This window comes from Chlorocebus sabaeus, chromosome 20 (genome assembly GCF_047675955.1).
Source record: "Chlorocebus sabaeus isolate Y175 chromosome 20, mChlSab1.0.hap1, whole genome shotgun sequence".
In the NCBI taxonomy this organism is placed as follows: Eukaryota; Metazoa; Chordata; class Mammalia; order Primates; family Cercopithecidae; genus Chlorocebus; species Chlorocebus sabaeus.
Genome location: NC_132923.1, coordinates 42,747,638 through 42,773,676, shown reverse-complemented (window position 1 = coordinate 42,773,676; position 26,039 = coordinate 42,747,638). Strand labels below are relative to the sequence as shown.

Genomic DNA, 26,039 nt, shown 5'->3' with positions numbered 1-26,039 from the left:
GGGATTCCAGATGCCCCTTTTCTCTACTTTGTGCTCGGCCTTCCATCCTTCTTTCCCAGGGTCAAACCTTTGGAGTCAGCACCCACTGGTGGGGCACTTGACGACCAGCCCCCAGGCCGTGCGAGCAGAGGAGAGGGCATCATTTAAAGGGCCCGCAGCAGCGGAGAGGCTTTCTCTGCTCTGTCTTTGACCCATCTCTGTTGTGGGTAACTTCACTAACCTGGTCCCTCTAAATCTGTACCTACTTTAGCATCCACCAAGGGTCTGTTTCTGCCCTAATTTGCCCACATGCCAGCTCTCATCTGCTTCCCTGACCACAGTTCCAGCCCAGTGGAACCATTTTTGGTTTGGAGCTGGATTCATCTTTCAAAGCAGAGAGTGAGAAGAAAATTCTCTAACTCTTGATGCACAGAAGGAGTTCAGTAAATGCGAGTTGAATTTGATGAAGAATGAGAGAAGGGAAGACAGGAAGCAAGGGAAAGAGGGGAGAGGAAAGAAGAATTCTGTTCTTTAGAGTGCCCTGCCATGGTAAGGACTCCAGAGTCAAGGATTCTGTAAGTTCTGATGCAAAGAGGAGGGCAGTGTCTGGGAGCTCACAGCTTCTCCTGCCAGCCTCTGATGTTCCACACCTGCCTCATGAACTTCTCTCCAGACCCTGAAAACACCAGGCCCACCACCTCCTGTCTTTATTCATGCTGTCTCTTCTGCCTGAGCTGCACTTTCCTCTCCTCTTCACTTTACTCATTCCTTCTTCTTCAAGATCAGGTACAAATTTCTTCTGAGACCTTGCCACCCATCCCTTCCCTATCATAGTGGCTGGGGTCCCTTTCTATGGGTCTACCAGTCTTTGCTCCCATTCCTTCTGTGATCTTGACAGGACATATCCATCTCTGTCTATTCGTCTCTCCCTTTCACAGCTTCGTTCATCCACGTATTCATTCATACTTCATTTATTGAGGGCCTGCCGTGTGCCAGGAAGTGATCCACATGCTGCCAGGTAGTTTACAGTCCAGTGAGGGAGAGGACTTAAAAAGGAGTTACCAGACGGAGAATGTTTTGATAAGGAAAGTCAGGGTGCTAAGGGAATATATAACAGGAGTTCAGGGCAGAACACTCAGGGAAGATCTCCTAAGGAAAGTACACTGAAGTCGAAACTTGAAGAATGGAGAAACCCATGGCTGGGGAGAGAGGTAGGGGGATGTGCGTGTGCGTGCATGTGTGCGAGCATGTGTGTGTGTGTGCATGCATATGTGTACCTGGGGGGGGGCAGGGGTTCCTGTTCAGGCTAAGCATGTGCATGTGCAAAACCTCCCCAGGGAAAGGGACAACATGACAGGGAGGAGTCCTCAGTGGAGGGAAATAAACCTGGACAGTTACGTAGGAAGAGATTCTGGAATACCAGGAAGGCCATGGTCAGTGCCGGCTCCAGAAAGGAAGGGACTGTGACTTATTTGTTTTGGTATTATGGAGCCCCTCAGAGTGCCAGAGTCATACAGGTACCTGAGAGGTGTTTATTGAACAAATAAAGAAATGAAAACACCTTAACTAGAGAAACAGAATTGAAACAGAACATGGTGTCTAACAAGTGAAACAAAAGCACCTCTACAGGCCAGCTATGCCATCATGAAGGCCATTTCCACCTTTAGCTGGGAGACCAAAAAGTACTGCATCCATCTGGCTGTCACAGGGACAAGTTTGTAATGAGGCACATATGGCATGATTTGAGTTGGTCAGATTTAGCAAAACAGGAGTGTCATTTATCCAAAGCAGGTCTATCTGGAGCCAGTGTGGGAAATCTAAGTGACATTTGCCAGAATGAGACTTTACACAGCAGGGGAGTCTAGCAGACTGTGACCCAGCTCCCTCCGAGAGGGCTGTCTCAGCTACTTCCTGAAGCCTTATGGATCTTGGAGGACCAAAGCATTTTGGAGCTGGGCAGGACCCTAGGCATCCTCCCTTGTTCAGCCCCTAATTTTACAAGTGAGGACACTGAGTCCAGAGAGGCTGAGTTACTTACCCTAAGTTAAGGACAAGACCAGGCCAGGTTTCTAGGTCTCCTGATTCTATATCCAGCCTTCTTGTAAACACATCTAAAAGGAAGGAGAAAGGGAGGGAAAGAGAGAGGAAGAGAAGGGAGGAGGGAAAGGAGGAGAGAAAGGAGAAGGGAGGGAAGGAGAAAGTATGTGGGGGAGAGAGAGAGAAGTGATGGCCAGTGTTGGGTCTCAGAAAACAACACCTCAAAGTAAGACACTTTGGCATGCTGAGTACCTCAAACTAAAGGAAACTGGACGGCCTTAGAAGCAGCCCCAGAAGCAAGTTCTCTCTGACCTTCTCCCGCCCTCATGTCTCTTGCCCCTCATTCTTCCCAGTCATAGAAATCATAATTCCTGGCAGGGCATAGTGGTTCACGCCTGTAATCCCAGTTCTTTGGGAGGCAGAGGGCAGGAGGATTGTTTGAGCTCAGGAGATTGAGGCTGCAGTGAGCTATGACTGCACCACTGCACACCAGCCTAGACTACAGAGCAAGACCCTGTCTTTACAAACATTAAAAAAAAATTAGCTGGGCATGGCAGCGTGAGCCTGTACCAATGACTTGGGAAGCTGAGGCAGGAGGATCACTCACTTGAGCCCAGGAGTTTAAGGTTGCAGTGGGCTGTGACTGCCACCACTGCTCTCCAGCGTGGGCAACAGAGCAAGACTCTGTCTCTTTAAAAAATGTCATAATTCCTCTTCCTCAAGGCAAGGCATAGAAACTAGAATCCCTCTCTTCCAAATTAAGCCATAAAACCTAGAAATATTACTCTGACTTTCCCCTACCTTTCTGTGCAGAAGCTAGCCATAAATAAATTCCCTGACCTACCTTGTCTGACTGCAGGTTATCCTTGTTCCAGATGGGTTCTCCCCTCTGCCTGGGAGGAAGGAATGCTACACAGTAAGACCAAGAAGAATCTGAGCAGACAGGCCTTGCTCAGTTCCTCCCGCTCAAGTTTATTACCTTTAGACCATATCCTTTTTGTGCAACCACATGTCTACACAGCTGTTCATCTTCATCAAATCTATGCATACAAGTAGACAGTTTCCCCTGGGTCTTTGTGTATGCATTTTTGAAGTCTCCTGCATCATGTAAAACTTTTCTTTTTGAGACAGGATCTTGCTCTGTCACCCAGGCTGGAGTGCAGTGGCACGATCTCGGCTCACTAAAACCTCTGCCTCCTGGGTTCAAGCAATCCTAGTGTCTCAGCCTCCCAAGTAGCTAGGACTACAGGCACACACCACCACACGTGGCTAATTTTTGTATTTTTAGTAGAGATGGGGTTTCACCATGTTGCCCAGGTTGGTTTTGAACTCCTGGGCTCAAGTGACCCACCCACCTTTGAAATGGCTCTATTGTCTGGGGTATATGCCCTGGCTTTTGGTCTCACTTGAGAAATAACTCAGGACATGGACACACATGAGGAGTGGGTTTACGAGTGGAAAGTTTAATAGAAAAAGAAGAAAAGAGAGAGAAAAAGCTTTCTCATGCTGAGAAAGCAGGTCGCCCAAAAGAGGGTCTCTGGTCTGCAGTGGAATGCAGTTGGTTTTGTACAGGCTTGAGGAGGTGGTGACTGATTTACATAGGGCTCAGGGGATTGGGTTGACCAGGTATGCCATCCACACAGCCCGGGAAAAGACTGGCCCTCCTACCCTAGTCTTTCATTATGCAAATACAGCCACCACCCGGTGGTGGCCATGATACTTGTACACGTGGTTTTACCTGGAGGCTGCCGTGACACCCAAAAACCTGGTGACAAGGAAAAGAGGGTGGGAGACCTGGTGACAAGGAAAAGAGGGTGGGAGACGCCATACTGAATGAACCTGGCTTCCAGGTACAGTTGTCTGCATTTACATATAAAAGTTCCTAGTTTGCATATCTATGCCTTACTTCTCAGGCTGCTTTCTGTTAGAGAAGAAATGGTTTTGGGGCTGCTTTTATTAAAGGAAAATTCCACCGAGAACTCTCACCCTTTCTAGCTGCCTAAAAATTATTTCTTAATAACTCCTGTATTACCTTGGCCTCCCAAAGTGCTGGGATTACAGGCATGAGCCACCACACCTGGCCTAAAACATTGATTAAATAAATTTGCTATGCTTTTCCCTTGTTAACTTGTCTTTTGTTATAAAAAGTGTTGGCTGTGAGCCTCATGATGGGTGAGAAAGGGTACCACACATTTCTGCCCCTACAATGGCTTAGTTCCAGACTTTGTTACTGAAATGATTTTGATCTGTGTCCCCACCCAAATCTCATGTTCAACTACAATCCTCAGCACTGGAGGTGGGGCCTAGTGGGATGTGACTGGATCATAGGGATGGAATTCTCATGAATGGTTTATCACTATCCCTCCTTGGTACTGTATAATGATAGAGTTCTCACAAGATCTGGTTGTTTAAAAATGTATAGCACCTCCCCACTCACTCTCTCTTCCTCCTACTCTAGCCATGTGAAGTGCTTGCTCCCTCTTTGCCGTTCACCATATTTGTAAGTTTTCTGAGGCCTCTCCAGAAGCCAAGCAGATGCTAGCATCGTGCTTCCTGCACAGCCTGTGGAATCATGAGCCAATTAAACCTCTTTTCTTTATAAATTACCCAGTCTGGCCGGGTGTGGTGGCTCATGCCTGTAAACCCAGAACTTTGAGAGGCCGAGGTGAGTGGATCACAAGGTCAGGAGTTCAAGACCAGCCTGGCCAACATGGTGAAACCCCACCTCTACTAAAAATACAAAAATTAGCTGGGCGTGGTGGCACGCGTCTGTCAGGCTTCTGAGCCCAAGCCTGCATGTATACATCCAGATTGCCTGAAGTAACTGAAGAATCACAACGTAAGTGACCTCTCCCCTCCTCCCCAGGCTGCTCCTCGCCAGGCCGAGTCAGGTCCCAATTCTTCCTCAGCCTTTGCTCCCCTACCCTATAATCCTTTTATCACCCCCTCCTCACACCCTGTCTGGCTTACTGTTTCTTTCCACGACTAGCCCTCCCCAACCTGCCCAACAATTTCCTCTTAAAGAGGTACCTGGAGCTGAAGGCATAGCCAAGGGTAATGCTCCTTTTTCTTTATCCAAACTCTCCCAAATCAGTTAGCATTTAGGCTCTTTTTCATTGAATATAAAAACTCAACCCACTTCACAGCCCATTTGGCAACAACCCTTAGATACTTTACCACCATAAACCCAGAAGGGCCAGAAGGCTGTCTTATTCTCAACATGTATTTTATTATCCAACCCACTCCTGACATTAGAAAAAGCTCCAAAAATTAGATTCCGGCCCTCAAACCCCACAACAGGACTTAATTAACCTCGCCTTCAAGGTGTACAATAATAGAGTAGAGGCGGCCAAGTAGCAAAGTATTTCTAAGTTGAAATTCCTTGCCTCCACTGTGAGACAAACCCCAGCCACATCTCCAGCACACAGGAACTTCCAAACGCCTGAACCGCAGCAGCCAGGCATTCCTCCAGGATCTTGCTTCAAGTGCTGGAAATCTGGCCACTGGACCAAGGAATGCCTGCAGCCCAGGATTCCTCCTAAGCCATGTCCCATCTGTGCAGGACCCCACTGGAAATTGGACTGTCCAACCCGGCAGCTACTCCCAGAGCCCCTGGAACTCTGGCCCAAGGCTCTCTGACTCCTTCCCAGATCTTCTCAGCTTAGCAGCTGAAGACTGACACTGCCCAATCACCTCAGAAGCCTACAGGACCATCACAGATACTTTGGGTAACTCTTACAGTGGAGGGTAAGTCCGTCCCCTTCTTAATCAATATGGAGGCTACCCACCCCACATTACCTTCTTTTCAAGGGCTTGTTTCCCTTGCCTCCATAATTGTTGTGGGTACTGACGGCCAGGCTTCTAAACCTCTTAAAACTCCCCAACTCTGGTGCCAACTAGGACAACATTCTTCTATGCACTCCTTTTTAGTTATCTCCATCTGTCCAGCTCCCTTATTAGGTCGAGACATTTTAACTAAATTATTTGCTTTCCTGACTATTCCTGGGCTACAGCCATACCTTGTTGACACCTTTTCCCCCAGTTCAAAGCCTCCTTCACATCCTCTCCTTGTATCTCCCCACCTTAATCCACAAGTATAGGACACCTCTACTCCTTCCTTGGCAACAGATGATGCACCCCTTACCATCCCATTAAAACCTGATCACCCTATCGGGGGAACGAGCCCCCAATATTTCAACATAGGTTATTTTCTATTTTCCCTAAGTGTCGGCTGGTCTGAGAAACAAAGAGAAAGAGTACAAAAGAAAGAAATTTTACAGCTGGGTCTCTGGGGGTGACATCACATGTCGACAGCTTCCGTGATGCCCACCTGAGCCACAAAACCAGCAAGGTTTTATTAGCAATGTTCAAAGGGGAGGGAGTGTATGAATAGGGTGTGAGTCATAGAGATCACATGCTTCAAAGGCAATAAAATATCACAAGGCAAATGGGGGCAGAGCAAGATCACAAGGCCAGGGTGAAATTAGAATTACTAATGAGGTTCCATGTCCCACTGTGCACGCATTGTCATTGATAAACATCTTAATAAGAAACAGGGTTCAAGAGCAGAGAACCAGTCTGACAAGAATTCGCCAGGCTGGAATTTCCTAATCCTAGCAAGCCTGGGGGTGCTGCAGGAGACCAGGGCATATTTCATCCCTTATTTACAACTGCATAACACAGACACTCCCAGAGTGGCCATTTTAGAGGCCTCCCCCTGGGAATGCATTCTTTTCCCAGGGATGTTCCTTGCTGAGAAAAAGAATTCAGTGATACTTCTCCTATTCACTTTTGCAGGAAGTGAAATATGACTCTGTTCTGCCCAGCCCTGCAGGCAGTCAGACTTTATGGTTATCTCCCTTGTTCCCTGAAAATCGCTGTTATCCTGTTCTTTTCAAGGTGCCCGGATTCCATATTGTTCAAACACACATGCTTTACAAACAATTTGTGTAGATAACACAATCATCACAGGGTCCTGAGGCAACATGTATCCTCAGCTTATGAAGATGACGGGATTAAGAGATTAAAGACAGGTATAGAAAATTATAAGAGTATTGATTGGGGAAGTGATAAATGTCCATGAAATCTTCACAATTTATGTTCAGAGATCGCAGCAAAGACAGGCATAAGAAATTACAAAAGTATTAATTTGGGGAACTAACAAATGCCCATGAAATCTTCACAATTTATGTTCTTCTGCCATGGCTTCAGCTCATCCCTCCATTCAGGTTCTCTGACTTCCCGCAACATCACCCTTACCCCACTCAATGCCAATATCCCATCCCACAGCATGCTTTAAAAGGATTAAAGCCTGTTATCACTCGCCTGTTACAGCATGGCCTTTTAAAGCCTATAAACTCTCCTTACAATTCCCCCATTTTACCTGTCCAAAAACCGGACAAGTCTTACAAGTTAGTTCAGGATCTGTGCTTTATCAACCAAATTGTCTTGCCTATCCACCCCATGGTGCCAAACCCATATACTCTCCTATCCCTCAATACCTCCCTCCACAACCCATTATTCTATTCTAGATAAACCTAGCTGACCCCATGGATCCTAAGTCCTTTCCCTACTCCTCTTTCCATTCCCTAAAAACAGCCCTAAAAGCTGCTCCCACACTAGCTCTCCCTAACTCATCCCAACCTTTTTCATTACACACAGCTAAAGTGCAGGGCTGTGTGGTTAGAATTCTTACCCAAGAGCCAGGACTGTGCCCTATAGCCTTCTGTCCAAACAACTTGACCTTACTCTTTCAGCCTAGCCGTCACGTCTGCATGTGGTGGCTGCCGCTGCTTTAATACTTTTAGAGGCCCTCAAAATCACAAACTATGCTCAACTCACTCTCTACAGTTCTCATAACTTCCAAAATCTATTTTCTTCCTCACATCTGACACATATACTTTCTGCCCTCCAGCTCCTTTGGCTAAACTCACTCTTTGTTGTGTCTCCCACAATTACCATTGTTCCTGGCACGGACTTCAATCTGGCCTTCCACATTATTCCTGATACCAAACCTGACCTCCATGACTACCTCTCTGATCCACCTTACATTCACTCCATTTCCCCATATTTCCTTCTTTCCTGTTCCTCACCCTGATCACACTTGGTTTATTGATGGCAGTTCCACCAGGCCTAATCGCCACTCACCAGCAAAGGCAGGCTATGCTATAGTATCTTCCACATCTATCACTGAGGCTACCACTCTGCCCCCCTCCCACTACCTCTCAGAAAGCTGAATTCACCGCCTTAACTCGGGCCCTCACTCTTGCAAAGGGACTACATGTCAATATTTATACTGACGCTAAATATGCCTTCCATATCCTATACCACCATGCTGTTATATAGGCTGAAAGTGGTTTCCTCACTATTCAAGGGTCCTCCATCATTAATGCCTCTTTAATAAAAACTCTTCTCAAGGCCACTTCCAAAGGAAGCTGAAGTCATTCACTGCAAGGGCCATCAAAAGGCATCAGATCCCATCGCTCAGGGCAACGCTTATGCTGATAAGGTAGCTATAGAAGCAGCTTAGCATTCCAACTTCTGTCCCTCACGGCCAGTTTTTCTCCTCCTCTTCGGTCACTCCCACCTACTCTCCCACTGAAACTTCCACCTATCAATCTCTTCCCACACAAGGCAAATGATTCCTGAACCAAAGAAAATATCTCCTTCCAGCCTCACAGGCCCATTCTATTGTGTTGTTATTTCATAACCTCTTCCATGTAGGTTACAAGCTGCTAGCCCGACTCCTAGAACCTCTCATTTCCTTTCTATTGTGGAAATCTATCCTCAAGGAAATCACTTCCCAGTGTTCCATCTCCTATTCTATTCCTCAGGGATTGTTCAGGCCCCCTCCCTTCCCTACACATCAAGCTCAGGGATTTGCCCCTGCCCAGGACTGCCAAATTGACTTTACTCACATGCCCCAAGTCAGGAAACCAAAATACCTCTTGGTCTAGGTAGACACTTTCACTGGATGGGTAGAGGCCTTTCCCACAGGGTCTGAGAAGGCCACCACAGTCATTTCTTCCCTTCTGTCAGATATAATTCCTCAGTTTGGCCTTCCCACCTCTATACAGTCCAATAACGGACTGGCCTTTATCAGTCAAATCACCCAAGCAGTTTCTCAGGCTCTTGGTATTCAGTGGAACCTTCGTACCCCTTATCATCCTCGATCTTTAGGAAAGGTAAAATGGACTAATGGTCTTTTAAAGACACACCTCACCAAGCTCAGCCTCCCACTTAAGAAGGACTGGACAGTACTTTTACCTCTTGCCCTTCTCAGAATTAGAGCCTGTCCTCAAGATGCTGCAGGGTACAGCCCATTTAAGCTCCTGTATGAACTCTCCTTTTTGTTAGGCCCCAGTCTCATTCCAGACACCAGCCCAACTTGAACTGCATCCCCAAAACTTGGATAGAGCCTAAAAACTTGCCAACCAAAAAAGTAATTATGCTGAACTCCCTTGGGCACTCTCTAATTAGATGTCCTGGGTCCTCTCAATTCTTAGTCCTTTAATACCTGTTTTTCTCCTTCTCTTATTCGGACCCTATGTCTTCCGTTTAGTTTTTCAATTCATACGAAACTGCAACCAGGTCATCACCAATCATTCTATATGACAAATGCTCCTTCTAACAACCTTAATCTCTCCCACCGTAGGTTCCCACGCCACCCCAATCCCTCTTGAAGCAGAAACATCACCCATTATCTCTCCATACCACCCCCCAAAATTTTCACTGACCCAACACTTGACCACTATTTCATTTTATCTTTCTTATTAACATAAGAAGACAGAAATGTCAGGCCTCTGAGCCCAAGCCTGCATGTATACATCCAGATGGCCTGAAGTAACTGAAGAATCACAACGTAAGTGAAAATGGCCAGTTCCTGCCTTAACTGATGACATTCCACCATTGTCATTTGTTCCTGCCCCACCTTAACTGAGTGATTAACCTTGTGAAATTCCTTCTCCTGGCTCAGAAGTTCCCCCACTGAGCACCTTGTGACCCCCGCCCCTGCCTGCAAGAGAAAAACCCCCTTTGACTGTAATTTTCCACTACCCACCCAAATCCTATAAAATGGCCCCACCCCATCTCCCTTTGCTGACTCTCTTTTTGGACTCAGCCCACCTACACCCAGTTGATTAAAAAGCTTTATTGCTCACACAAAGCCTGTTTGGTGGTCTCTTCACATGGACACGCGTGACAGCATCAGTAATCCCAGCTACTTGGGAGGCTGAGGCAGGAGAATTACTTGAACCCAGGAGGCAGAGGTTGCACTGAGCTGAGATTGCGCCATTGCACTCCAGCCCGGGTGACAAAGCAAGACTCTGTCTCGAAAAAATAAAAAATAAAAACAAATAAATAAATAAATTACCCAGTCTGAGGTATGTCTTTATAGCAATGTGAGAATGGACTAATACAGTTACCTAATATAGAATAAAGCTCCAGTTCATTTAAGCCTCAGTTGCTCTGTTTTGTGTTTTCTGCGTTTCATTCACTTAGCTGAATATAATTGATCCACCTTCTTTCTTCTTGCTCCCTCTTCATTTCCCCAAACTTCAGTGAGCTTCTACCCACTCAGTTCCTGTTCCTGGTCTCTCCTTCCTTTTTACTTCTCTGTTGCTTCCAAATTTTGCCTCCAGATTTACTAGAGAGCCATATTAATCCATTCTCAGTTCGACTTACTTTAAATTCTTATTCCTGCTCCAAAATTCGTCTTGTTGCAGCTCAGAGACTGCTGGGTCCCACCCCTTCAAGATTCCTAGCCAATCAGGCTCCACTTCTCTCCTTCTAACCTAAAAATAAGTCCTATAAGTCCTATAAGTAAGCCATATCAGGTTGGGTTTTAAACATTTCTTTGTTTTCTGGTTTGCAACATGGAGCCACATTCTCACATTCTAGGTCCCATCTGTAATGAGTGGTACAGTGTGGGTACCATCCCAGCAGAGTGGTGGGTAGCCTGCTCAATGGGAATGGGCTCTGGCCCTTACTCCATGTTAGTACCTATGAGCTCAGTGTCAGCCCCAGTCATAAATGCACCTGAAGAATTAATTGATCCATCCATCCATTTAATACCCACATGAGTCATGTTCAAGGCTCTAGCATGGACTCTGTTAGGACAGTATCTACAGGGTCTTTCCATGTATCATTATTGTTTGCCACAGGCTTAGAAATGACAAACCCTTGGCTAGCAAGTAAGATCATCCAGAGAAACGGGGGAAGGGATGGCCCCTCTCTTTCTCTCTTTATGCTCCTGGCCTTAGTCTGTTTTGTATTGCTATAAAAGAATACTGGAGACTGGGTAATTTATAAAGAAAAGAGGTTTGCTTAGCTCACAGTTCTGCAGGCTGAGCAGTTCAAGGGCATGGCCCTGCTTCCCACAAGGGCTTTTGTGCTGCATCACAACATCGCAAAGGAGATCAAAAGGGAAGTGGACATGTGTGAAGAGGGAGAAAAACCTGAGGAGCATCCTATCTTTATTACAGCCCACTCCATGGGAACCAATCCATATCCATGAGAAGTAATCCAGTCTAGCAACAGTGAGAACTCATGTACTACTATGAGAATAGCACCAAGCCATTCATAAAGGATCCAGCCTCATTACCCAAATACCCCCGACTAGGTCTGACCTCCAACACTGCCACACTGGGGATCAAATATCAACATGCGTTTTGGTGGGGACAAACTAACTCTATCCAAACCATAGCACCTCTCTATTACTAGTGTTGAAAAACTTGACACTAAGTAGCCCTCCCCTTTCTGGTCATTTACAGTCTACTACTGAAGATCTGAGAAAAAAAGGGATGCTGACCTTACCATTCTACAAATGAATTTGCAATTATACAATTAGACCGTCAGGGATCCAGAAGTAAATAATTTGCATTCAAGGGCAGACATTCTAAGCAAGGAGGGCAATTTCAGCCAGTGTATTTGCTACTGGTTGTGACTATCTACCTGATGTCTTGAGATATAATAAAATGTACAGAATGGATCATTTCAAGGAAAAGTGGGCAAAGACTAAAAAGTGAAATAGTGAAACAAGGAGCATCCCAGTGGACCTCCATGTCCTTCAGATGAACTGGGATACATTCTGAGTCTAGTTCCAAATTTCAGTTATTTAGTTATAAATAAACAAAAGCAATGGCAAATAAAAACTAAAAAGTGCCAGGCGTGGTGGCTCACACCTGTAATCCCAGCACTTTGGGAGGCCAAGGCAGGTGGATCGCCTGAGCTCAGGAGTTTGAGACCAGCCAGGCCAACATGGTGAAACCCTGTCTCTACTAAAAACATAAAATTACCCAGGCATGGTGGCGTGTGCCTATAATCCCAGCTGCTCAGGAGGCTGAGGTGGGAGAATAGCTTGAATCGTGGAGGTTGCAGTGAGCTGAGACTGTGCCACTGCACTCCAGCCTGGGCAAAAAGAGTGAAACTCAGTCTCAAAAAAAAAAAAAAAAGAAAAAGAAAAGAAAAAAAGAAAAAAACTAAATTAAACTGAACTAAAAAGTGGGCAATGTGTCTAGTTAGATTCAGAAAGCTGAATGACAAATAACAAGATCTCAATTGGGACAAGGATTGCTGGTGTCATCTATGGGTCCATAACAGGAACATACCTTGGGGAAATAGCAGAAGTTGTGAAAGCTTAGATACCTCTGGTTGGAGGATTTTCTTTATCAATCAGCTTGGTACTCAAGTATGGTCATTGCCTAACTGAGGTCGTAGGCCTGAACCTTCTGACTCAGAAGAAGGAAGGCAGCCAGGAGTTACTCATCTGCCTCTTCTAGATTGGACTGAACCTATACTCTGTTAGACACCATTAGCGATATAACTTTTCTTCCTCACTTCCCTCACACAATGAGAAGTAAAAGGTTATAGTTTCCTCTGAAGTAATTTTTTTGGGCCAATATATCAGATTGATTCTGAGCTTTTTGATGGAGTTCTGAGATTTGCTTATTAAGGATTTAAATTTATGCTAATAACTGACGCCCAAGTGGAATAATGAGAGCTCGAATACCTAAGCCCTAAACCAGTGCATCTTAAACATTAGTGCAAATGAGTCACATAGGGGATCTTAGTAAAACACAGATTTGATTCAGCAGGTCTACGGTGGGGCCCGAGAACCTGCACTTCTAATTTGCTCCCAGATCATGCTGATGCTCCTGGTTCATGGTCAGCATTTTTGCAAGAAGGGCAGAGGGCATTATTTTCAAATTTGGCTACATATGAGAATCACCTAGGGAGTTTAAAAAAAAATGCTGATGCCGGGGTCCCATCCCCAGAAATTCTGATTTAACTGGCTTCAGGGTGCATCCTGAGCATCAAGATTCTAGAGCGTGGTAGAGTTTGAAGACCACTAGTCTAACAAGTCTGCTCCCAGTTGCTTGCTGATTCTCTCCTGATTTCTTTTCTAGGAGAAACTGCTGCAGTCCGGGGTATATGTGAACTTGGGGACAGGCGCCTGGATTCAATCCTGCTGCTTTCCTTGTGGTTTGCTTTCCCATCTGGGAATGGGGCAATGATCCTGCTATCTTAGAGGGTTGTTATGAAAATTAAGTGAGGTCTGATATACATGAAGAACCCAGAAAAGTGCCTGGTGTGATGTGTTATTACTTCATTATTATTTTCAACAGCTAAACAATTAAGATTCACTAAGCTTTAATAGATGGTTATTTGTTGTGAGGCCCAGGAGTGGGGCTCAGAATGCCTTTCCTCCCAAATACGCTTACCAAAAGAAATCATCCTGCTAATTTGTTGAGAACTTAAAAGGCAGAGATGTCATTCTGAGGGGAAGAAATTTAAGACCTACTCCCCAAACTGGGTCACTGAAAGCAGGAATTAGGACACCGAAGATCAACTTCTACTTCCACAAAGGCATTCAGGCAACATTTATGGAGTGTCCACTGTGTACAGTGCATTCTGCTAAGCCTTGGGGAGAATTACAAAACAGCTAGAAAGCATGGATGTTTAGCTTTCAAGATCTTCTGGTCTAATGCAGAAGATAAGTTAAGCATATAGTCAAGTAGCTTCCTTATTGCCTACAGGACTCATTCATTTGTTCAGTCAATATCCAAAGCTGCTTGTTGTGAGCTAGCCACAATGCTAGGGACTGAGGTTACAAAGACAAAGAAAAAGACGTGTTCCCCCCACCTTCCTCCCACTCCCCCAAGATGCTTATTGTCTGGGAGAAGAGATAGAAAATCACACAGAAAATTATAGAGCTTTGAAAGTACTTTGGGAACCCAGGAGGCCCTCCCCACCACCAGGAGACTAGGCTGTAGAATGTCTGGGAAAATTCTCAGAGGAGGTGACATGGGGCTGCTCAACCCCAGGCTCCTTAGCCTTGCATCTAAAGCGCTTCCAGATCTCTGCCCCACTGACTTTCTCAGCTGTATCTCTTAAGTCAAGCCCATTTCCTATACTCATCCCATTTCCTATACTCATCTATGCTCTGCTGTCTGACTTTGCTCAAGATTACAAGGTCCATGGCAGCAATGACAGCATTTGTCTTCTTCACCAAAGTGTCCCAAGAGACTTGTGGAGAGCCTGGCTAGTCTTAATGCTTAAATGAATGAATGTGGTCTTTTGTTTGTGCAGGGACAAGCTTGACCAGCCTTGAAGACCCAAGTAAGGCTCAGCCTTTGTTTGGCCATCTCAACAGCAGACAGGTAACTGCCACTTACAAGATAGTCCTACATCCTTCCTGAGCCCTACTAGGCTTGGAAGCCTGGTCAGCAGCCCTAGGCAACCAGCCACGAGATCTGGAACTGGTGGCCTGTCTTAAACACCATATACCTGCATCTGCCTCAGTTTTCCTTCATGACTAGACCTCTTCTCTGAATACCACCCTACTGGTCTAAGTCTTTCAGTCAGCCTCCCAAGCCTTCCCCTGTTGGGGCCAGATCATGTTCCCTTTATCCTTAGCTGTGATTCTTGTCCTCTTGTGAACAGGCTGATGGCACAGAACCATGCCTTTGTCACCAGTACTCCGAATCCCAATGACCTTCTTTACCGGCACCTGCTGCAACCAAGACCAAGTTTGCGGCACCTTTTTAAACACTGTGCACTGAACTGCTCAGCCTCCATTATTTTCCCAGCCTTGTCCTATCTTCTTCCTCATAACCCCTGAGTCTGGTTTCTACCCCTGTGCCCTAGCCACAGCATTCCTTGTATGCAAGTCAGTCCTAAATTAGCTAGCCCATTTCAAATGCAGCCTCCCTGTTTAATTCCCTCTCAGAATGTAATCTCTCTCTTCCCTGAAGTCCCATATCACACCTGCACCTCACTTAAAGATCTTTTTACTTTATATCACAGCTGTTTGTGTAACTGTCATCCTTTCTTTTTCTTTTTCTTTTTTTCCTTTTTCTGGAGATGGAGTCTCGCTCTGTTGCCCAGGCTGGAATGCAAATGCTGTGATCTTGGCTCACTGCAACCTCTGCCTCCCAGGTTCAAGCGGTTCTCCTGTCTCAGCCTCTCGAGTAGCTGCAATTACAGGCACGTGCCACCACACCTGGGTAATTTTTGTATTTTTTAGTAAAGACGGGGTTTTACCATGTTGGCCAGGTTGGTCTTGAACTCCTGAGCTCAGGTAATCCACCCGCCTCAGCCTCCCCAAGCGCTAGGATTACAGCCATGAGCTACCACGCCTGGCCTATCACCCTTTCTATAAGGCTTATAAGCCAAGTACATGTGTTTTTCATCTTTGTATGCCCCAAGGTCACTACAACTAGACCCTCAGACAGCTTGCTGAAGAGATGAAGAAATCATACAAATTAAATAGGATGCAGTAGTCTCCCTGACCCTCTGGCCCCATTCCATTCTGCCTGCACATTCCCTCCTATAGTAATCACTCTAAACACAGCCTTTCTCATGCCAAATGCCTTTCCCATTGCCACATTCCTTATCCTGAATCAAGTCTGCCCCTACCCCTTTTGCCATATCTGGCCTGGATCCTACCTTCCCAACCTCGTCTTTTGACACATCTTCCATCACCCCAAACTGTACTTCCATAAGGACCCATTCAACCCTCATTTTTGTCTTGATATTCTGTTTTTCTTCATCCTGGAAAATTTTCTTTTCCTTCCCCTATTCCTGCCTGGCCATCTGATGTGGTTTGGCTATTGGCCTGGCTCAATAATCACACTCAGCACTAAGATATTTTAGGATGAAAAAGGCCTTCATTTCAAAGTTGTGAGTAGATTTTATCTAACAAGAAATAAGTCTTCACAAGTCCTTAAGGGTGGATGGTACCCTTGTTTTGGGAAACCATGTGGTGGGTAGGGCAAATGAAAATAACAATGTGCCTAAGGTTCTTGAACAGAGAACTGTGAGGAATTGAAGCTGAAGGAGATGTCTTCTGTCTGAGAAGCTAAGTGTTCTGTTTGGTAACAGAAATGAAACGTACAGCTGAGTAGGAGTTGGGTAGGGAGCTGTAGAATGTCCCTCCGGTTGCAACAAATTTAGCTGATGCTGTATCTGTACTGTCCTTTGTTTCTGCAGGATGTGGGATTTCTTTATTAAGAGCTGCTTACTAAAATAATAGCAAATATTTGTTACACACTTAACATGTGCCAGGACTGAGATAAATCCTTGAGAGGATTAACTACTGCAATTCTCATAACAATTTTATAATTTTTCAGGCAGAGAAGTTAAGGATCATGTCCTGCAAATAAACGCAGAACCCAGATTTGAACGACAGGGTCCTGACTCCACAGGCTATACTCTTAACCCCTACTACCACAGTTTTTTTTTTTTTTTTTTAAATCTCACCCTTTAAAAATTCAATTTTAGATACGTTTTATAATTAGTACAACAGAGCATCCTTGTTCCTTGGGGGTCCAAACTCAAAAAATTTTTACTGGTAGGAATGCCCAATCACATTATGCCACTTTTTCACATGCTACCTTGCTTCATTTGCTTATTGCTTCATATTAATAAATCGTATTTCTCCTAGGAAATTTGCAGTGTCCTTGAAGGTAGGAATTATGTCTTAAACTTTCACTTTATTCCCACAGTAGGCCTACCTGTATTGTCCCTACTCATTGAATTGAACAAAACTGGTACTCTAGCAACCTTATCCCTCTGGAGTAAAGCACAGCTAGTGAAAATATATACAGTAGAAGTATAGTCGATTTCCAGAGCTTCTGGGAAGGCCGAAATCACTAACCACCGCAGTAACTTAAAAATAATCCTGCTGGCCGGGCACAGTGGCCTACACCTCACTTTGGGAGGTCGAGGCAGGCAGGTCACAAGGTCAGGAGTTCAAGACCCACTTGGACAACATGGGGAAACCCCATCTATACTAAAAATACAAAAATTAGCCGGATGTGGTGGCACATGCCTGTAATCCCGGCTACTAACGAGGCTGAGGCAGGAGAATCACTTGAACTCGAGAAGTGGAGGTTGCAGTGAGCCGAGATCACACCATTGCACTCCAGCCTGAGTGACAGAGTGAGACTTTCAAAATAAAAATAAAAATGAAATAAAAATAAAAATAAAAAAATAAAAACTAAAAAATAAAAAAATGAAGTCGTATTTAATTTAGGGCTTTGCTGTCCAGCGAACTCAAACTGCAGATGTGCAGAAATCAGCCCAATTGAAGGTGGCTATAACCCATGCTTTGACTCCCTCTGTTGGCAGGAAGAGGTTGCTTTCTCACTTGCGGGAATTCCTGGCTCAGGTTGTATAATGGCTGTTTACTATACATACAGCCTGAGAAAATTCAGCCAGATTAGAAAAGGGGAAGACAAAACCCACTGAATCTTTCTCCCCAGATGGCAACTAAATACTCTTTTCATTTTTCTTACATGCTAGCATTGCTACCTATAAACTGCTTAAGTTAATTGTTCAGAGAACCACCACACACACCTGACCTTGTTCGGCTGTGACTTTTTTTTTTTTTGGAGATGGGGTCTCACTCTGTCACCCAGGCTGGAGTGCAGTGGCGCAATGATAGCTCACTGTAACCTCAAGCTCCTGGCCTCAAGTGATCCTCCCGCCTCAGCCTCCCGAAGTGCTGGAATTACAGGCGTGAGCCACTACACCTGGCCCCAGTCTTCTAATTGCAGGGCATAAAAAGTACAACCTTGATAGCTCACAGGAGGCTGCACAGGGAAAGCCTGGTTTTCCCACACTCTCTGCTAACACTGTATCTCTAATATTTTCCATGATATAGGATTTTTTTGGGTCTCATCTAGTGGAATATCTAAAATTATTCGTTTGATTCATTAAGTGGAATTAAACACATACACATCTTTCCTTAGCACATTGTTTCTTTCCCAATTCTCCCTTTCCAGAATTTTTATGTATGTGTCTCAATTGTCATTTAATCGCATCAATGGCTCCTCATCATTTGAGATTTGGCTCCAATACCCCAGGCAGAATTCCTCCGTATGGTTTTCGCACAGGCATACAAAGCATCTCTTCTCCCATTTGGGCTGTGAGCAACTCCTAGGACCAGTGGAGACCCTGAGATGCCACCAGTGCCTGGCATATTTCAGAATTCAAAAAAGATTTGTTTAAATAAATTTAAAACCATATTCCATTTTGAGGGCTAATTTTATCCATGTGAGAATTCTCCCTGAGTGCAATGTGAAGACATTTATTTCATTAAAGGGGCATAACAATTATATATATATATGTGTGTGTGTGTGTGTGTGTATATATACACACATCTACCATGTTGTCAAGAAACTTTGTTTACATTACAGGAGAATTAAATAGGCCTGGCACCAATCAAGGCTCTGCCACTTACTGTTTGGAGAAGCGATTCACAATCGGCATCCTTGCACGTTCTTGCTAGATGTGCCAAGAATGCAAGACCCTGATCACGCTTTACTTGGGCCATTTCTTGGCGTTGTGTTTGCAGCGAGCAATCTTGAGGGATGAGGTGATGTCTCCCTATGGAACAAAGAGCAGGCTTGCTTACTGCTCATTATAACTTGGTGGGTTCCCCAAGCTCAGCATTCCTCTTCTGTAATGCAACCCATCTTCTGTGTAAGCATGCCTCTGGGCCCGTGTGCTTCGTTCCTGTGAGAATTGGGGTCCAGAGAGCCAACTCAAACATGGCGACACTCTGGCTATTGCATTTGCTGTAATAGTCTTTTATCTCTGACTCAGAAGTCTGGTGTGTTCTGTCAGCATTCACGAAATCGTGAAAGCTAACACGTTAGTTTGCAAACATAACAAAATATCAGATTCATCACAGTTCTCCACGCTCACTAGCTGGGTGTCCCTACACAAGTTTTTCAACCTATCTTAGCTGCAGTTTCCCTTCTTTATATTATAAAGGGGACAGTGGTATGTACCCGCCTCATAGCTCTGTCTTGGGGTTAAGTTAAATAAGACCGTAAAATCCCTACCACACTAGACTTTTCCCGGATGTTCCCTTTCCCTCTTTCAACTCTGCCAGAGACTATTCCGCACTGAGGCCTGGCGATGCTGGGCAGGGGCGGGTACGGGTGGAGCACAGAGTGGGCCGCGGCTGGCGGGTTTGGTGCAGAACCGGGCTGTGGCCAAGCCGGGAGAGCGCGCCCAGCGGACGTCCTGCGAATCTTCCGTAGGCGGGGCTGGGACTGCGGCGAGCTAATAGGAGTGGGAGCCGGGCGTTCGGTCTCGCCACGGCAGTAGCAGAGCAACCACGCGGCTTTGACAGTCCATTTCAAAGGACTTCGGGGTCTTGCGGATGGGGATCACTGCGGGCACTGGAGACCTGCAGGCCCCCACCCATCTGCCTCTCAGATTCGTGGCAACCGCACCCTTCCGGGCAGCGGCGCCAGGCCCTCTGCCGTCCCAGCCGCTCGCAGCCACCGAGAAAACCCGGCGGCCGCGCTCAAGCGCGCGCCCTCCGGCCACATGCACCCGCACACGCATGCTCCCAGCGCTCCCACGCGTGCTGGCACCCTCCCAGCTTCCGCCCACGCAGTCGCAGGCCCCGGGCGCGCGGGCTCGGGGCGGCTGCGCGGCGTCCTTGGAGGCAGGTGCTGGCTGGAAGAAGAGCTGTCGGAGGATGCTACGGCGCGGGGCGCGTCGCCCCCCTCAGTCCACCAGAGCCCGGATACCTCAGAAATTCGGCTCTGGGTCTGTGGGGAGCGAAATGCAACCCAAACCCCATTTTTCCGAACCCCGCGCAAATAAACATGCACAAGCACGCACACAGACGTCGCCGCGGCTGGCGCTCGCCGCCTCAGGTCCAGGCTGGCCGCCGGCCGGCCCGGGCCGCGAGGGAAAAGCCCAGGCCCGAGAGGGGTCGCCGCCTACGTCTCGCAGCCCGAGGGGCGGCCGCTCGGCCTCGGCAGCTCACAGGCGCGACGTAAGTGCCCGGCGTCACCGGCCCGGCTTAACGGTGCAACGGCCAGCTTGGGCCTGCAACTCTGGGGTCCCGGTCGGGCTGGAGCGGCCGCCGGAGAGACCTGGTAGGCGGGGCGCTTGGGGCAGGAAGGGAGCCGGGGAGGGAAAAGCGCGACTGTGATTTGTACGGCTGGGCCCGGACCGTGAAGAAGACCGGGCTGCGGCTGCCCTCACACCGACCACCTCGGACCGGCGGACTGCGGCCGCCCTTCGCTCAACTGGGTCGCCGACCTTGTTGAGGGGCGACCACTGCGGGAAGGCCGGGAGCCTGCGGCCCGCGTTTAAGGTGAATGGCAGTGCCCTGAGTGCGGCGGCTGGGTCTCGGTGACACTGACGACTGGAGGGGCGGTCGGAAGAGCGCGGGGCCGTCGCCTCTGGCTTAACATGGCAGATGCGCCGAGACTCCAACAGGTGGCTCCGTGGCGCAATGGATAGCGCATTGGACTTCTAGAGGCTGAAGGCATTCAAAGGTTCCGGGTTCGAGTCCCGGCGGAGTCGTAACGCTTTTTTATCCCTCCCCCTCACAATCTACTTTCTGCCCCTGTCATGTCTCCTATTTCTTTTTTTGTTTTTTTTTTTGCTAAACAGTTTAACTTGTCTCTCATTCCCTGCTCTCGCAGTTCACTGCATTCGGCTCTTGGGGTCCTTTGCTCTTAAGCGGCTCGAAGGGTCCCGAGCCCCTCAGCTCCCCGGGCCTCGGTGGCTCAGGGCCCGGCTCAGCCGACTTGGCAGTCGATCTAGGTCCTGAGAAGAGCGACGGCGGCGGCGGCGAAGGAAAAGCGACAGCGAAGCGAGGGCTGGCGGTTTCGGCCTAAAGGAAAGTGCAGGGGAGGCCCGGGTCTCGGGTGATACCCGCACGCCTCGAGCGGGATTGTGGCTGCGAGGGAGGGACGAGAAAACGCGCCTACGCCCTGCGTGCACTGTGCTGACTACCTCTCCAGCATGGAGGCTTCCAGATGAGCAGGCACCCGAATCCCAGCGGGCGCCCGTCAAAAATGGGGATTTCTGCCGTCACTCTGGGACTCTTAATTCGGTCCGTCTGGGGCGGGGCCCAGGAATCTGCATTTCTGATAAGGTCACCTGCCCCTCTCCCCCATTATTCCAGTGCAAAGAGGTCCTAGGCCCACTACCCATCAGCTCCTCAAGACAGGAGTTACTGTATCTTTTTCTGACAACTGTTAGCTTTGCACAAGGTTAGCAAATAAATCCAGGAATGAATGGAATCTTAAACTCGTAAAAAACAATGAAAGGTAATTCACACAAAAGATACAAAATCCAAAACTGTCAAAAAAAGGTACAAGGAAAAGTAAGCATCCTTGTTATTCCTAGAGGCCAGCCTCGCAATTCTCTCCACAAGCCATTAGTGGTAATGGTTTCTTGGAAATATTTTCAGATTTATTTTATGCCCATATCAGCATTTTTAACATCTTTTGTCATAAATATGGCATAAATAACAGTGTTATTGATATATGTGATATGTATCCTTTTAAAAGCACAAATTGTAGTATGCTATACTTGCTTGTTTTACTTATGAATACATGTAGAGCTGCCTTGTTCCATTGTACATATGTATGGTAATGATTTAACAGTCCCTAATAGGTGGACATTTAGATTTCCAGTATTTTCCTATTACAAACAATGCATCAGTGAACATCCTTGTTCCTTTTTTTTTTTTTTTTTTTTTGAGACGGAGTCTCGCTCTGTCGCCCAGGCTGGAGTGCAGTGGCTGGATCTCAGCTCACTGCAAGCTCCGCCTCCCGGGTTCACGCCATTCTCCTGCCTCAGCCTCCCGAGTAGCTGGGACTACAGGCGCCCGCACCTCGCCCGGCTAGTTTTTTGTATTTTTTTAGTAGAGACGGGGTTTCACCGTGTTAGCCAGGATGGTCTCGATCTCCTGACCTCGTGATCCGCCCGTCTCGGCCTCCCAAAGTGCTGGGATTACAGGCGTGAGCCACCGCGCCCGGCCCCTTGTTCTTATATTATTGTATACAAGTACAGGTACATCTATCTGTAGGATAGATTCCTAGAAAGTTGAATTGCTGGTTCAAAGTTTTGTGTGTTCTTAATCTGTACATTTTTTAATATATATTGGCAAATTGCCCCTTAGAGATCGTATCCATTTTTCTCTCCCTAGCAATGTGTGAGAGTGCCTGTTTCCCCACAACCCACATGTTCTCAAAAGATGGTTTCTAGCTGTGATTTTAATTAATGTCTCTTATATTGATTTTTAAAAATTTGTATTTATATTATTATTATTATTTGAGACAGGGTCTTGTTCTGTTGCCCAGATTGGAGTGCAGTGGCACTATCACAGCTCATTGCACCCTCAACCTCCTGGGCTCAAGCAGTGCTTCCACCTCAGCCTTCCAGGTAGTTGGAACTACAGGTACATGCTGACACACCCGGCTAATTTTAAAATTTTTTTGTAGAGATGGTGGTCACTCTATGTTGTCTAGGCTGGTGTTGAACTCCTGGACTCAAGTGAGCCTCCCATCTTGACCTCCCTAAGTGCTGGGATGACAGATGGGAGCTACTACGCCTGGCCTATGTCTTTTATTATGAATCAAAATGAATATTCTTCCATAGAGAATAATTTGTCATTTTTTTACTGTGATTTATCTGTTCTTGAGTTGTGTTCATTTTTCTGTGGTATCATGGAAAACATTTTTTCCATGGTATATGTGATATATGTTACAATTTGTGATATATGTTACAATTATTCTTTTTAAGTCTTTTTGTCATTTGATTTGTTTATGGTATTTTGTTTTGTTTTTCTGTCTTACAGAAATTCATGTATTGGGATTTATCAGTCTTTTATGGCTTCTAGGTTTGGGGCCATACTACACTCAGATTATTATTTCTTTAATGGCTTTATTTTTATGGTTTTATTTATCTTTGCTTCATCTGGAATGTGTTTTTGTGTAAGGAGTGAAGTGGGAGTTTTGTCCCAAAATCACTTTTAATGAACACTCCTTATCTACACGATGTCATTTGAAATGCCACATTTTTATATGTGTGTGTGTGTGTGTGTGTGTGTATGTGTGTGTGTGTGTGTATATATATATATATATATATATATATATATATATTTTTTTTTTTTTTTAAAGCAGAGTCTTGCTCTGTCGCCCAGGCTGGAATGCAGTGGTGCAATCTTAGCTCACTGCAACCTCCACCTCCCAGGTTCAAGCGATTCTCTTGCCTCAGCCTCCCGAGTAGCTGGGATTACAGGTGCAGGCCGCCACACCTGGCTAATTTTTATATTTTTAGTGGAGACAACAGGGTTTCGCCGTGTTGGCCAGGCTGGTCTTGAACTCCTGAGCTCAGGCGATCCACCTGCCTTGGCCTCCTGAAGTGCTGGGATTACAGGTGTGAGCCATCACGTCCACCCCACATTTATAATTTTCTAAATTCCCACATGCATATGGGTTTCTGGATTCTCTTCTGCATATGGGTTTCTGGATTATCTGCTCTATTCCACTGACTTTTCTGTCTTAATTTTGATTCACCAGAATTGTGCTGTTTTACTATTTAGTAGGGTCAGTCCTCTCTCATTACTCTTTTTTTTTTTTTTTTTTTTTTTTTTAAGATTTTTCTACCCGTTCTTGAATTATTATTTTTCCTCAGCGAATAATAATAGTTAGCACTTATTTGGCACTTGTTATATGCCAGGTACTACTCTCAGTGCTCTATACATCTTCATTTAATTCTCCTGACAGCCCTACCAGGCAGATACTATTATCCCCTTTCATGGGAGAGGCATCTTAGACAGCAAGGTTAAGTAACTTGTGCAAGGATATGCAGTTAATAAACAACAAGCCTGGATGAGAACCCAGAAAGGCTGGGTCTATGGGTAAAACCACAATTCCTTATCATCTTCTCACATGAGCTTTAGCTACAGCTAGTCTGGCTCTAATTTTAGGAGGTATTTTTGTTGGAGTCATGTTATATTTATAGATTAAAATAGAACTGGGCCAGGTGCTGTGGCTCATGTCTGTAATCCCAGCATTTTGGGAGGCCAAGGCAGGTGGATTACTTGAGGCCAGGAATTTGAGATGAGTCTGGCCAACATGGCGAAACCCCGTCTCTACAAAAAATATAAAAATTAGCTGGGCATTTTGGCACTTGCCTGTAATCCCAGCTGCTTGGGAGGCTGAGGCATGAGAATCACTTGAACCTGGGAGGTGGAGGTTGCAGTGAGGTGAGATCGCGTGACTACACTCCGGCCTGGGTGAGAGAGAGAGAGAGAGAGAGAGAGAGAGAGAGAGAGAAGAATTGAACTAATTAGGATGTTGAATAATAAAGAACAACTATGCCTTTTCATTTTCAGTCCTTCTGTGCTCTTCTGGAGTGTGTTAAATATAAATCTTGACTTTTTAAATTTATTTTTATTTTATTTATTTATCTATTTATTTTTGAGACGGAATTCTCGCTCTGTTGCCCAGGCTGGAGTGCAGTGGCCGGATCTCAGCTCACAGCAAGCTCCGCCTCCCAGGTTCATGCCATTCTCCTGCCTCAGCCTCCCGAGTAACTGGGACTACAGGCGCCCGCCACCTCGCCCGGCTAGTTTTTGTATTTTTTAGTAGAGACGGGGTTTCACCATGTTAGCCAGGATGGTCTCGATCTCCTGACCTCGTGATCCACCCGTCTCGGCCTCCCAAAGTGCTGGGATTACAGGCTTGAGCCACCGCGCCCGGCCAATCTTGACTTTTTTTAAAGTTTATTCCCAGATAGTTTATCTTTTTTTGTTGGAATCCTTTCCTCCACTATATTTTGTAACTCATTATTATTTATATATAAGAAGGCTTTTGATATTTTAAATAACAATTTTGCATCTCACTAAATTATCTTACTATTTAAAATAGTTTTTCAGTTCTAAATCACAATGAGATACCACTTCACAGCCAGTAGGATAGCTGTAATAAAAAAGACAGACAATACAAGCATTGGCAAGGATTGGAACCCTCATACATTGCCAGTGGGGATGTATAATGTGTGGCCTCTTTGGAAAACAGTTTGGCAATTCCTCAAAAAATTAAATATTAGAGTTAGGACCCAGCAATTCCACTTCTGGGTATATCCCCAAGAGAACTAAAAATATAGGTCCCACAAAAATGTGTACAGGAATATCCATAGCAGCATTATTTTTGTTGTGGTGATTGAGACAGGGTCTTGCTGTGTTGTCCAGGCTGGAGTGCAGTGGAGTGCAGTGGCATGATCACGGCTCACTGCAGCCTTGACCTCTTGAGCTGAAGGGAGCCTCCCATCTCAGACTCCCAAGTAGCTGGGACTACAGGCATGCACCACCACGCTCTGCTAATTTTTGTATTTTTTGTAGACATAGGGTTTCGCCATGTTGCCCCAGGCTGGTCTCGAACTCCTGGGCTCGAGTGATCCGCCTGCCTCAGCCTTCCAAAGTGCTAGGATTACAGGTGTGAACCACCGTGCCCGGCTAGCATTGTTTTTAATAACCAGAAAGTAAAAACAATCTAGATGTCCATCAAATGATGATTGGATACACAAGATCTGGTATACCTATTTGATGAAATATTATTCAGCAAAAAAAAGGAATGAAGTAGTGATTCATGTTAAAATATTAATGAGCTTGAAAGCATGCTAAGTGAAAGAAGCCAGTCACAAAAGACCACATATCGTATGATTCCATTTATATGAAATGTCTAAAATAG

The 26,039-nt window shown here is 45.9% G+C and overlaps 1 protein-coding gene and 1 non-coding gene across 3 annotated transcripts in view; one reads left to right on the top strand and one right to left on the bottom strand.

Annotated features, from left to right (window-relative positions):
• Positions 1-20,432, bottom strand: part of BCAR3 (BCAR3 adaptor protein, NSP family member) — a 282,586-nt gene extending 262,154 nt beyond the window's left edge. The window contains exons 1-2 of one of the 2 annotated variants that reach the window (XM_073008566.1): positions 20,163-20,432; positions 18,761-18,906 (exon numbers count right to left, since the gene is read on the bottom strand). The gene's annotated coding sequence lies outside the window, so the exon portion shown is untranslated. Of the gene's footprint in view, positions 1-18,760; positions 18,907-19,367; positions 19,641-20,162 lie in introns of those variants that run through there. The other variant, XM_007977913.3, reaches the window with a different exon arrangement.
• A 336-nt stretch (positions 20,433-20,768) lies between these two features.
• TRNAR-UCU (transfer RNA arginine (anticodon UCU)) lies at positions 20,769-20,853 on the top strand. The gene is given in 2 exon segments: positions 20,769-20,805; positions 20,818-20,853. It is a non-coding gene; the product is annotated as a tRNA-Arg (tRNA).
• The last annotated feature ends 5,186 nt before the right edge of the window (positions 20,854-26,039 follow it).